This window comes from Podarcis bocagei, assembly GCF_964188305.1.
Source record: "Podarcis bocagei genome assembly, chromosome: 7".
NCBI classification, from domain to species: Eukaryota; Metazoa; Chordata; class Lepidosauria; order Squamata; family Lacertidae; genus Podarcis; species Podarcis bocagei.
The window spans coordinates 53,573,450-53,587,626 of NC_138132.1; the positions used below are offsets into that span (position 1 = coordinate 53,573,450).

At 47.5% G+C, this 14,177-nt stretch overlaps 1 protein-coding gene across 7 annotated transcripts in view; it reads left to right on the forward strand.

The window, feature by feature from the left end:
• Positions 1–14,177, forward strand: part of GSE1 (Gse1 coiled-coil protein) — a 443,486-nt gene that overhangs the window by 357,210 nt on the left and 72,099 nt on the right. Inside the window, exon 1 of one of the 7 annotated variants that reach the window (XM_081201104.1) lies at positions 13,951–14,057. The exons of the other annotated variants lie outside the window; for them this stretch is intronic. The gene's annotated coding sequence lies outside the window, so the exon portion shown is untranslated. Of the gene's footprint in view, positions 1–13,950; positions 14,058–14,177 lie in introns of those variants that run through there. 7 annotated transcript variants of the gene reach the window in all.

A 14,177-nucleotide genomic window follows, 5' to 3' on the forward strand; every position in this document is an offset into this window, starting at 1 on the left:
GTGCAGGAAGTTGTGGTGTGAGTTAGAAAATATCAAGCAATGGCTTTGTGGAGACTGCACTCCTCACTCTAGTCCCTGTTAGCCACAGTGGCTTTCCATGCTCTAACGCAGCTCACACAGTGTTTTTAATTTTGTCCAAATGCAAAACTGAGGCTCTGAGAGAACTCAGCCAAGGCCACACCATGAGCCTGTGTCCAAAGGAGAGATTGAATCCAGCTCACCAGAGTGATGCGCACTCACATACGCCCACCGCCATCCAGCATCCAGGCCAGGGCGGTTATTGCCGGGTGCTGTGAAGAGGGTTGGTGAAGAATGTTTACCGCAGCGGAACTCGCAGCAGGCTGAGATACCGGGCTAATCTCCACCAAGGAGGCTTCTTTCTGGGAGCCAATTAAAGCTGCTCTGATAGTCCGTCTAATTGAAATGCCGTCTAAAGAGAGAGATTATTCCAAGAGTGGTTTTTTCTCCCTGCCCTTGCATTGTTGGATTAGAGCAGTCTTGCTCTGCAGAGGAACATGAACGAAAGCAGTGCTGGCAGGAAATGGAGAGAGAAAGGCCACCGCTTGCCCTAATCCTGCGCATATCTAACCGTGCACCACAAGAAAGTTACTGAGTATTGTGTTAAGATGCCAGGTTTTTAGGTGACAGTGTTCCTAGAGATACATAATATCACTGGTCAGCAAGTCAAATCAGTCCCTTGAGTTAGCTTTATTGACTATATTTCAGGGTCAGAATGTAGTTATTTCATTTAAATCTCTTATTAGTTATTTATTGTTAGCAGCTAGGCTTGTTCTAGCCCAATTTTGGAAAGCCCTGGAAGGTGTATCCTTATTAAATTGACTTAATAAGAGTTGACACTACAGCTGGATAATACAGCTGGATAATATAACTGGATAAAGGACAGACTCGTTTACAACTGTCTGGTACAGTTTTATTGATTATATGGATAAGAAAAATTCTAAAGTCTCACAGACATCTAGATTTTTTGGGTGGCCATGTATGCTATAGATTGCTGTCTGTTCTTACATGGCATTTTCAATGTATACCTTGGGATTTTGGGGGGTGGTGGTGGGTTTTTAAAAAAATAAAAACAACATATAAAGCTGTTGAAAAAGTCACCAAGTGGAGATTAAGTGAGGAGTGGAGGGTACCCCCCCCCACAGCCCCAGCTTTGTGTGTACATGATTTTGAGAATCAGGAACTCTGGGATTCAAACTTGCTCAGAAACTGCACTTAACATTGCTTTATGTGTGCCAGGCTAATCCCTGTGACTGAAATTTAGGAGGTGGGGAGACGACGAGAAGTGGGTGTCCGTGGCGGCTGTGGCATATCTGAGACTGAACCCTGCTTATAGTAGCTGTTCTGTTTGGCCTGTAGGGCTGCCTTATTTACTTACCCCTGCCTTTAAGACTGGATTATCCACTCTGCTAAGTATGCAGCAGAGCTAGGGCTGAACCAAATGGCCCTCTTCCTCCTTGTTGTGGGGAAATGGCATTTATGTCACTCCATATTCATGCCAGGAAAAACAACAATTTGATTTAGCCTCTCCACCACCAAACCCCCACAGCTCTGTAGCAATTACCAAACGGGGCACCAGTACTATACAGTAAACATAAACCAGGTTGAAACAAATATATCAGTTGTGCTTTCTCCCCACAACCAAGGAACCCAGGGGAGTGTAACTTTTTGGATGGTGCTGACAGGTGTGTTAGACATCCCTCATAGCCCCACCATGAGATCTCTGCTCCTTGGAGTGGATTCAGAAAGCAGAGAAGCATGCAGTTGTCATTCCCCCGAGAGTCTGCACCTGCAAGAGGTGGTTGTTTGTAAGCTTGGGTCATGGGGAGTGCTCGAGAGCACATTTTGCATGCAGAAGGTTTCATCTGCAATCCCTGGCATCTCCTGTTGAAAAGACGTCTCTTAACAGAGAACCTGGACAGTAGACAGTGCATGGCTAGTTAGACCAGTGGTTTGATTCAACATTGTAAAATGCAGTACATGTGCCCATTGTGTGAAGGCTGGTAGGCTCAGCTGCCTCTTGGATATTGTGAGAGTCGAAGGGCAGCAACCCCAGCTTTTCTTGCAGAGGCCTCTGTGAGCTATCGCAAATAACATCATGTACTAAGCTTTCAAGTGGCTCCCAGTTGTCTGAATCCTGTCTTCGTTTGGAGCTGTAACTGATTAACAGCTTTGAAGCTGATTTAAATAAAAAATTGGAGGTCTGGCAATGGTTGTGGCTTCTTTCCAGTTGTGTCAGGTCTTCTGCCCCAGGTGCTCTTCCCAGGAGAACACAGAGCCCTCCGTGTATGAGCTCTTCAGCTTATTCAGGCATTTCTGTTTTGCTCCCTGCTCCTAAGAAAGAAAGAGAGAGAGAGAGAGAGAGAGAGAGAGAGAGAGAGAGAGAGAAAGCCTGGCTTGACTCTCCTAGCCAGGTTTCCTGAAAGAACATGACCAACAAGAGATGAGATCTCCAGGCTCCAGTCAGTCGCCTAATTAATTAGCTAATGAAGCATGCTGTAGGTGCACTTCAGATATTTTTAATGAGGGACGGAAAGCAATGTAACCAGCTCAGCAGGAATCACAGGTTTTGATAAAAAATTATAATAAGCAAAGTCATTCCTTCCCCAGTTTCATCCACACGTGCCCAGTTTGTGGTGGAGCCCAAGGTGCTGAGTGTGTGGTTAGAGACATTGTGTTTGCCGTCAGGGATGCCAATGTAGAAGGCCACAACAATCCAAACAAACAAGCTGGCAACCACACCTTCACCAAATGCTGCTCCCTGCTTTGCATCCCAGCCTCAAAATCAAGCTCAGAAGTCTTTGCAATGGAAAGTGCACATTCCTGTTTATTTTCAGGAAGCTGTCATGTCGCAAAGGTCTTGCAATAGTAAGTTCTGGGCAGACAAGCCAGGGACTTTTGTAGACTTTTGCAAGGCCCATTTATCCTGTGCTTGGATTTGTACCAAGGTCAGACTGTACCCTTCATCACCGACAAAAGGATCTGTGCCATTAGCACCTGTGTGTCAAATAAATTCAAGTGGGGTAGCCCTTCCTGCTACACTAGGGGAGCTTTACCTGGTTGATTCCCACTTATTACTTTCAAGTGGGTATCTCTCATCAAAAGTTGTAGCTCTTTCTAGGATTAGGAATGTTGTGTCTCCTGAGGATTACTTGCTTCCCTCCTTTCTTTTTCTTATCCGTCTTTTTAAAGCGCCCATTAAGTGTCAGAGATGCCTTCCCTGTTGGGCAGTGAAAATGTGTGTCTTTGTTTCTATCTAGATATTTTTTCACAAACCTAGTTCCCTTTCATTCAAGCTATAGAGAAGAGCAACTTTTTGCTGTATGTCCCCAGTGTACATTCTCCTGGGGGTGACTCTGCCAAGGGGATACCTAGCCTGGGATCAGAAAACCTTGGCTTCCAGAGTGGAAGCTTTTCCCCCAGCTGCTGACATGACACTCCAACATTAGGCTTGAATGCTTGTGAATCATGCCTAGCTTCTGCCTTGTTTCCTGGCATGTGCAGAATGTTTAAGTTGGTATTTGCATAGCACTTTCTAATGTTCAAAGTGCTTTACCTTTACTGTCTTCTTCTAGTCCTTACAACAGCCTTCTAAGGATGATCAGTATTATTTCCTGATCAGTATTATTTCCAGGGTTTCAGGCAGGGGACATCACCAGCCCTACCTGAAGATGTTGTCAGGGATTGAATTTGAGACCTTCTTCCTGCAAATCAGGTGCTGCCAACCTAGCAGTTCAAAAGCACGTCAAAGTGCAAGTAGATCAATAGGTACCGCTCCGGAGGGAAGGTAAATGGCGGTTCCGTGTGCTGCTTTGGTTTCCCAGAAGCGGCTTGGTCATGCTGGCCACATGACCCGGAAGCTGTACGCCGGCTCTCTCGGCCAATAAAGCGAGATGAGCGCCACAACCCCAGAGTCGGCCACGACTGGACCTAATGGTCAGGGGTCCCTTTACCTTTTCCACTGAGCTATGGTCCTTCCCTACCAGTACTTGATTTAACTAATATAATCCCGCCCCACACACACATTTTAGCATCTGTGTGAGAGCCAGAGGGTCCTGGGAATGATGAACTGGTTTTGGATCTGAGAGATGAAGGCTTAGGCAGCCTCCCCAGCTTCTTGATTATTATATACTTTCTGACAAATGTATAAGATTAGAAAACTTAGTTTACTGCATTTGGGATCCACGCTGGGAAGTATATGTGAGGGTGATATCTGTACATAATGAGTTTTATGACTGGTTCGAAAATGCAGGTTTTGAAGTTAATGCAGCGTCTTGCCAGCCATTGCGACCTCCTGGAAGGGGCTCGTTTACACACTTGGCTGCCTATGAGGAGCAGCTTAGAAGCACAAGAGACTGAGTGCTTGGTGGGTCTGAGAGCTGTGTGACTTGCTCAGTAATCCTGTGTGTCTCTGTTAAGGGCCAGCAAGGGTACAGGGAGACCAGCTCACTGCAGCTTTTGTACAGTGGCGTGGTGGTATTGTTGTGATCAGGGCCTATGCCATGATCGTTCATCTCGACAAACCACCACCTCTGGTTTCCATGCATGCCGTCACTAGAGTGGATCACAGGATCCTTGATGTGCCCTGTCACTCATGAACCTGACTTGAAGAGGTGAATGAAGTTGGCTCTTTTCTGCCTTGACTGCTTTGTGTATTGATCCTGAGTCAGGTTCACTAAGTATTTCATCAGCACCATGGATGGCTGTTGGCCCACCTAGGTTAGCCTAAGCATATTTATTAATAAAAGCATGTACCACATAGCTTTTTCTGTGGCCTCTCTATGACTCCATGCACATGAAGCAGGCTGAGCTCTTAGATTCAGAGATTGGGACTGTGCAGCGCTCCCCTCCTTAACTTTCCAGCGCTCCCTTGTCAACTTCATCCATGCCTCATTATAATATCTGCACCAAGCTAACCTAGTGTAACATTAACCAGACTTGTCATCTTAACCAACATTTGAAGCATGTTTGCAAACCCTGTTAAACAGGAAACCTGAGTGGCATTAACTTAAGTTGTCACTACTGTGGTTCAAACACTAGAACCTGTTTAAAGCAGACAGTGATGTCCAACCAGTGTCAAAGGCCTACACGGACCTTAAGCAACACATGACCTTCAGTTGTGTTGGTTTGCAGAGTCTCCAACAAAGAGGCCTAGGAGCCAAGTCACAAAGTCATCAAGGAAAAGCAAAAGAGAATTTGCAGCGGAGAAGGCAGGCTAGGGCCTTCTTGCAGTCTCATAACCATTGTTAGGATGTACCATTACATCAACACCAGGCTCTCGGAGACCAAAGTGCATCTGTGAAAATGCTGCCTCACATCAGGGTTCCTTTTCAGATCTGAAATGAATGTTGGTAGATTTTGTTTTTTAAAAGGGGATTTTCCAACAAGAGCAAAGTAGGAGATGTGTGTGCCCTTCTCAAACGGTTCCAGTATGGACATGTGCAAACACATTTTTGTGCTCTTGTGCATAGAGACACACTTGTGCCCTTGCGGCTAGTACAGTTTGTGTTCACTTGCACACCTATTTCTTCAGCCATTCACCCTCCTGCATGCCAGCGGGGAGTTTGCTGCAGACCCCAGAGAAAAGGCAGGGGGTGCTTTGGGGCAGCTATGGATTGAGAGGCAAGTGGGCTAGAGGGACAAAAGGTTGGGCACATTTGAGCAGAGGAGAGCCCTTTCCCACCCTCAACTGTTGTTTCTTTGAACATATTCAGAGGGCCTTCCCCTAATTGTTGAGTTAACTGCATCTGGTGTGCATGCACACATACATGCCTCAGGATCTGGGCATAAGGGCCTCTCTTTGCATCTGTCTTCAGCCTCAGAAACCCGTATTTCGAAAAGCAAACCCTTTCCTTTCCTGTGTCAGTAAAATGTAATCACCCTCCCAAGGGGAAACAGGAGCAACTTGTGCACTGCCTATGTATCATTCCCTCCCTTGGATTGTCTGAAGTTTCCCTTGGATTGTTGCTTTGTTCTCTCTTATGCTCCTCCTTCGTCTTTTTGCTTCTCGGATCTGTTAAGAAGCTTTCCTTCCCCATCCTCGCCAACACACAAGCGTGCCTTTCTCCCCATGCTCCCCACTGCCCCCAACTGCAAGTGCTTCTCTCCTTCTCCCTCCTTCCAAACACTTCGGCCATTCAGAGTGGGTGAGCAGCGTGCTCTGGGTTTGGCTTTCTGCCTTTTCTGCTCTATTTGCCGGGAGCCAGAGAGGGAGAGAGCAAGCCGCTCTCCCAATCACATTTGGTAATAAATTATTAGTTCCGCTGCTTTCGCTCCCATAAGCTCAAAATAGCTGCCTTTTTTGAGCAGCCGGCAGCCGGCGCGGGCTGAGTTCAATGGCAGCGAGCTCCTGAAGGGTGCTTGACTATCATTATGGCCCTTTCAAGGTGCCTGCGCACTGCCGAGCCAGCCAGGAGTTTAACTGACGCTGCTGAACCTGCACACGCTCTACGTCTCCTGGCAACCTTTCCCGGGTGCCAGGTGGAGCCTGCCTGTAGGGGCTCTGGCGATTTCTACCAAGTGAGCTGGCCTTGCTGGTGTAAGGGCAAGGAAGGGAGAGGAGCTCCCATCCGCCTTTCCCTCCCTCCCTCCCTCTCTCCCTCCCTGCATCCCCTGATTTATGGGCTGCTTCTCCCTCTACTCGCAGCACGCTTACCTTGCTGCTCTTTGCGAGAGACTATAAATCTCCCTGCACACCTGCTGCCGCTGCCAGGTAATTGGTGTATCCTTCAGATGCCAGGGCTCCAGAGAGCCTGACCTGCCATATTTTATGAAGCAGGGCAGGGGGGAGGCAGAAGAGAGGTTTAGGTTAGCGCTGGGTTTGGCATGAATTCAGGATGCCAGGTGGCACAGACCTTCTCCCAGTACTATATTTGAAAACAGAATCTGGGGAAGGAGTTGAAGCCTTGGTTTTAAGCTATCCTTCCAGACCAGAAGCCCTATATTCCAAACTTCAGGAGATGACTGTCCTTAGAGCAAGTGAACTCTGTGCATGTTTTGATGGCCTTTTTGTACTTTTATGTTTCCTGGCACTTGAAACTGCTTCCTAGGCCAGGTTTTACTTCAGCTTAAGCCTTGTTCACTTCTTATTCTCCTAAATCTTCCTGAGCTATTCATCTGTCTATCTATATACACATATTTCTCCCTCCTACCCTTTTAAAAATAAGAAATAGTAACCCAGTCTGTTTAAGGGGTGTCAAGGCCAAGCAAGATGTACACGTTGTTAGTCTCCCCCCACCCCAAGTAAATTCAGGATATGTCTTGACTGGGACTGTGGCATGGGGAGGAGAGGTGGGGGCTTTAATACTTTTACCCTCACCCCACAGCATTCTAAAACAGGGACCAACAAGGAACTTTCTACCCCAATGCTAATAGCAGACACAGGACCTCTGATCTAGTTTGAGATTGCAGCTGTGCGGGCAAAGGGTTAAATCCCCCCCATACCAGTCTTCCAATACAGATTCTGTCCCCTGCCCCCCAGTTTTCAATTTATTTTTTGCAAACCATTCATTTAGCTATTACTTGTGTGAAATGGTATTGCACTTAGTTTCGTCCTTGGTGCTGTTGAGGCCTAAAAGCTGGTCAAGGTTGAAAAGCAGAGTTGTTTGCAAAGAGCCAGGAAAGACCTTCAGTTTTGGTTGGGCTTGGTAGCCAACTGTTGCTTCTGGAAGCCAATAAAGTCTGGCTTTCTCCCTTGCTCTCCCTACCCTGAGACGTGAAGGGGTGGGATAACACAGGGAGGAGTTGATGTGAGAGTACTCCTCTCCTCCACATCACAACCTGAATGAGGAGGTTTGTAACAGTGCTTGTGGGCCCCTGGCGCTGGTGTGGCTGCCTGCCTGCCTGCATTCCATACGGAGGAGCTGCCCCAGTGAGGTTCTGCTTGTCTAGAGCACAGGCCCAGGCCCAGCTTATGTAGTGTGTGGTCCCTATGCTAATTGTCCCAGTATGAAACTTGAAAGCAACTCTACTATTGGTGAATTGGGAGCACAGTTCCTATAGTTGGATTCTCTAGACCCAGGAGCTTACGAAACTCTGGTGCATGAGCTTCATTCAGGCGGTCCACAGCCTGTCTGTAAAAATACAGTTAAAAACCATGCACCTAGCACAGTGCATTACAGTTGTTACCACAAGCAGGAAAAATTATTAAGAGTTCCACCAAGACCTTCATCAATATTTTAAATGATCCTTGAGGAAAAAAGTTTGGGAACCACTGCTCTATTGCTTCCTTGCAGGCTCCTTCCTGATCCAGAAGCAATTGACAGACAGACAGACAGACAGACAGACAGACAGACAGACAGATGTTCCAAAATGGGAGCATCAGTATTTTCCATTCTGAGAACAGGACCAAAAACAGAGGAGAGAGTCCCCATTCTGTGCCTGAAATTTACTTTTAAAAAATCCATTCACTCTGTTGTGTACTGCTTGAATGGCATCACATCTAGCTTGGCTCAGAGACTCACAGCCTAGAGTGGGCCTCTTCTATGATGGATAGAAGAATAAAAGAGTCACCTGGTTCTTCAGAGCAGCTGGCTCCTTGGGTACCAGGATGCCTGCCTTGGTGGGTGAGCAGAGCAACAGCTGGCCGGTTGCTGCCTCCTAGTGGCTGCTACAGTGAATGCAGCTTCTCTGACCCATGAGTACATCCTGGGTGGGTGGGGGATGTTGTTAGTGCTCAGCTCTTTGGAGCCCTTCAAAACAATTCAAACAAAAGCACTTGAAACCAACAGAGAACAAGCAACTGTGACATTTGGAGCATTTGGCTAGGGCCAGAAGGCCACAGAGACTTTGGTCTCTGCTTCCATGCATTAGTCTCTCTGGATGAATTGATGTAAACCAGGATTGAGCATGTGTGCCTTAAACAGAGACCTGGTTGTTCCAGATGACTCCAACCAGTGAGCCAAGCCACATGCAGCAAAATACAGAGGCTTTGCTCACTACAAAGCTCTGGTGTTTGGGGGAGGGGCAAACCATGTCTGGCACTTGCCTTGATACTTGACTTGTGAGCTTTCCGGAGGCATCTGGCTAGCCATCTTGAGAAACAGGAGGCCAGAGTAGGCAGATCTTTGGGCTAATCCAGCAAAGACTCTTAGGTAAGCTGAACTAAGGGGGCGGGGGTGACTCTTCCCAGGCACAAATATCACAACCAGTGATTTACACAGACATGTTATGTCTCTTTGATATCTCTCCACTCAGTGAATGTGAGAACTGCCTCCAGTATGAGAAGCAGTTTGATGTTTTCAGTGACACTTTTGCATGTGCCAATAGCAGCTCTATGCCCTGTAGCCAGTGAGCAATAAACACGGAGTCTGTATCTGGACACCTGTTGAGCCTCTGTAGCAGGAAGCTTTATTGGGACCCAGAGGAAGGGCGGTAACTCAGTGGCAGATCACCTGCTTTACATTCAGGTTGCCCCAGGTTCAATCCCCAGCATCTCCAGATAGGGCTGGGAGAGACTCCTGTGTGAAACCCTGGAGAGTTTCTGCCAGTTAGTGTACAGTCAATACTGAACTGGTTAGAGTAGTAGCTGGGCAATGTATAACACAGTTTCCTATTTTCCTCATATTGTTTTGCCATAGGTCAGTGACAGAGCACCTGCCTTACATGCAGAAGGTTCCTGGTTCAACTCCTAGTGTCTCCCAGTAGGGCAGGGAACATCCAATCTAAAACCATGGAGAGCCACTGCAAGTCAGTGCAGACAATACTGAGCCAGGTGGACTAATGGCAGCTTCCTGTGTTCCCCTCCTCCCTACCCCCTCAAGAAAGCACATACATTCTTACTTCCCTCTAGGAATTCTCTGCTTCTTCCATGTCCTCCTGAGGCAGTGGAAGCGCCTCTCCTTGTGCTGCTTTGATCCCACCTTCTTCACCGGCAGACCTGTGCTCCACTGCCCTGCATATGAGTTCAGCCTAAGCAGTTCTTCAGAGCCAAGGGGATTTGGGTATAATATGCACGTTTCAGTCGTCCTTTGTCCTCGCCTGCTGCTTGCCTGTCTTGGTTTATTTCCAAACCCCCTTCCAAACGCACATGCAACCCACCCACCAGCTTACTCGGCAGGCAGACAGGTTCTGCTTTTGCTGCTCTGGGCAGCTCCCCCTTGCCAGAAGCCCGCCAGCATCATCAGCAACAGATGGGGAGAGGATGGCAGGTTCCCAGCTCTCGGTTTCCCGCCGAGGGCAAAGATACGGGGCGTGTGTGGCGCCTGCCTCAGCAGCAGTGCCAGGCAAGTGCTGACAAACACGCTTGGGGCTCCTCAAAGGCCCGGCTGTCGGGTGGGGGGGATGTCTTGGAGTAGAACACACCTGCGCCAGGCACAGCAATGCCAAGGGAGCTAACTGCCTGTCGGGCGCTGCCAGTGGCATAGAGAGAGCCTCCAGGAACGAGATGATGCCCTGAAGCAGAGGAGCTGTAAGAGGAAGGTTTTCTCATTCATGCGTCTGCAGCCTGCAACAATCCTGTTTGCATCTTTAGACGCTTGAGACAAGATCCCAGGAGCTGTTCAAGTCTATGAGAATTCTGGGACCTACAGCTCTCAGACAGCTTATGGGGCTTGTATAGGAGTCCATTGTAGTATAGTGTACTCTTAATCTCTGCCTTTGGTATTTTTCATGAATTGGTAAGGTGATGAACACCTGGCTTTCCCCCTTGACTCCCTCATATCCAGCACCTTAGAGGCACAGGAATGGAGCTTGAGGTTGTGTTTCATACCAAGAGGTTTCCCCTATCTCTGTCTCTCTCTGTCTCTATCTCTGTCTCTCTCTGTCTGTCTGTCACACACACATTATCTTACACTCCGTATTCAATACAGTATGCCTGAAGAAGCAACCCCACTTGCCCCTTCCTTGGCAAAAGGCGACGTCTCTCCAAGAGAACTTCACACTGTTTTGACAGACCTTGTAAATGAGTTCACTGACACTGGAGTCCGTTGTGGTCCTTTCCCACCCACCTGCACTCTGCCCTGTATAAAAGGGCAAGCCACTTTTGTGCATAAGACAGGCCAAGGCAATGGCAGAAAATAGAATGTCAGACCTCAGAGTCCTGACTTAAGGACTCTCTGCCCTGCTCCTGATTGAGAGTGAACCTGTAAGATCTTCCAATCTGCGATACAGCTTCTGAGATACAGCATATCTTGGTCAAAGTGCCTGCCACAAGTATACCTTGTTGCTGAGGTCCTTTACTTTTCCTAGCAGGAAGCTATTATCCTACATCTTAGTGATGGTTGTGGTGAGATACGCATACTGCTACCGTGTGTGTGTGTGTGTGTGCGCGCGCGCACTTATAGGCACTGATCTTTCTTGAAAATCCATTCACTTCATAATTTTTCCTTCAGTGGCGCATATATTTCTTGCTTCATCTCTCCTGCTTATTTGTTGTAGGGAACAATCAGCTTTCTGTAGCTTAAATATTTGTGTAAGTTACTTTGTTGTTTACATATTTTTGTAAGTCACTTTGAGACTTCTTTGCAAAAAGTGATGAACAAAGCCAATAAACAAATCAACTTCACTGGATTAATACCAAATTACAGTTGCATCACTCTTCCAGTGTGTGTGTGTGCGCACGCACACACACACACATGCTTCTGCTTAATTGGTTTTGAAAACCTGCCTTGAAGGAAAGTTCTGTTTAACTAGCAGGCTCCTGGGTTTGGGCAATCACTTAGTCTCTTCCTTGCTCTGTAGGACGTCCACAGACCTGGGTTTAAATTCCCATTCAGGGCTCCTCCAGATGACCTGTTTATTAAACATTCATCCTGTTTTGCTTGCACAAAACTTACATGGAAGTTAAATCATATTCGGTATTCATTGAATGTTCATTCTGATTTGTTTGCTGGGCAGTTATACCACAACAGACATTCATTGGGCTGTAATTGTTCAGAATACCAGTTGCTGGAAACCCCAGGAGAGGAGGGTGCTCTTATGCTCAAATCCTGCTTGCAAGTTTCCCGGAGGCAACTGGTTGAGCACTGAGAGAACAGGATGCTGGACTAAATGGGCCATTGTTCTTACTTCTTGCAGGGTGTTTACACATCTTCTCATCAATCATCTTGCACTTCCCAGTGCATTTCCCTATCACTTTCCTAACCCACAAAAGTCCATGTGTCGGGCTAGAGCAGTGGTGGGAAAACTGTAGCACTCCAGATGTTGCTGGACTACAAATCCCATCATCCCTGACTATTGGCCATGTTGGCTGGAGTGTGTGTGGAGGCCCACAGAAGTTCCCCATCCCTTCCCTAGTGCCACGGAGAGCTTTATTCCACTTTTAAATGAACCTACATTTCCAGTATGTGCTTGAATCTCTCCTGACAAGAGGCACCCTTAGCCATGAAACTCAAATGCGTGACCTTAGGCTAAGAGGTGATGCCTGGCCTCAGTCAGCTCCCAGAATGATGACAGTAGTGATGATGACTTACACTTGTAAGTCACTTTTTTCACAAGGTAAACTCAAAGTGACTTGCAGAAGCAAGCACTGAAAACAAAGATAAAAACAACCTATAATGGTCACCTATAATATGTATGAAAAAGAAGGCTCTTGTGAGTTTAATATGACAGTGTAAGGGTGGAGGAGAGCTTTTGTAGGCTATCTTGAGCTCCTTAAAAGGAATAGTAGGATTTAGGTGTAATTTGTGATTAAGATTTTTTAGAAGGCATTTTTCAGATGGAGGTTTTTAGCTGCAGGGCTACTGTGACAAACCTGTGACAAACATTTACCGGCAATTTAATATAGTTTCTTTTGGAGGGGGTAAGACGCCCTGTGAGCCTGCTGCTAGACCCTAAAAGACATGGATTTATAACTTCAGTAAATAAATGGCTGGCTTGGCTAGCTGAAATCCTGGCTCTAGAAGGGCTCAGATACCTCTGGAGTTGACAAGTGCACAAAGCGGCAAAAAGAAATCCTGTTTGGGTTGTGTTAAGGGTATAGGCCAGGGGTCTGCAACCCGCGGCTCCGGAGCCGCATGTGGCTCTTTTACATCTTTGCTGCGGCTCCGGGGCGGATACTAGCAAGGGGAGGAGGCGCATTGTGCGCCCCGACACTCCTCACTGTTGCGGGCACTGTACTGGCTGTGACGTCGCATGGGGGCGGTGCGTGTGTTAGTCACGCACCGTCCCGACATCACCTTCCCGCCCGCTGTCAGATCGTGGCTCCGGAGATATATTTGTTTTAAATGTCACAATGGTTTTGCGGCTCCCAGTTTTTGTTTTTTCTTCGGAAACGGGTCCAAGTGGCTCTTTTTGTCTTAAAGGTTGCAGACCCCTGGTATAGGCAGAGAAGAACATAGAGGGGTCACAAAGGATTGCTACCTGGGAAGGGACTATGGCTGAAGGCTTTGTGGCCAGAAGATCCCGGGTCCAGACCCTTTGTATCTCAAGTTAAAAGGTTCAGGTACAGGTGGTGGGGGACACTTCGCTCTGCCGGAGAGCTTGAAAAGCTGTGACCAGCTGGAGAACAAGACAGTCCTGGCTTAGCTATGCGAATAGGCTGATATAAGGCAGCTTCCTGCAATCCTATATGTGTTTCATTTAGAGGTCTTGCTGGGCGCTGTGTAAATTCACCAGAATGGCAAGGTGATGACAGAGGGCCGTCACCTCTTTCTGTTCTGTGCCTCTACAAAGTGTCAGGTGGAAGTTGTTTTCTCAGAAGTGCACTTCAGCACTGTGGAGAAGTTCATCTGTTGGATTTCTGCCTGCTGTGCAGCTGCTCAGGGCCCAGGAAACCTTCCAGAAAATGGAGAGAGAGAGAGGAGGCCAGCATTGTCTAACTGCTGCAGAGAAGGTCAGCCCTTTTTTATTTTTTTTCTTCCCAGGACTGTCAGCACAGGAAAGAACAGGAGTGGGTGGGAGGGGTGAAATTATCTGGCACCCCAGGGTGTGTCTTGCAGCATCAGCAGGTGGTTTTTGGCAGGGGACACAAGCAGGAAATCCCGCCCTCTTCTGTGTGGGCGGCCTCTGCCGAAAGAGAGAGTGAGAGAGAGGTGCCGGAGAATGATTCTGATTCCATTGGTTGTGAGGGGAAATTCTGGGCTGCTGCTTGCCTTTTGAAGGTGAGTTTGAATGGAGAGTCCTCTTTTGATTTTGCCAGGTGCCTCCCTCCACTCTCTTCTTTGGGAGCCCAGAGGCTTCATTTTCATTTTTGCAAAACATCTGGCCTCCACCACAAATAA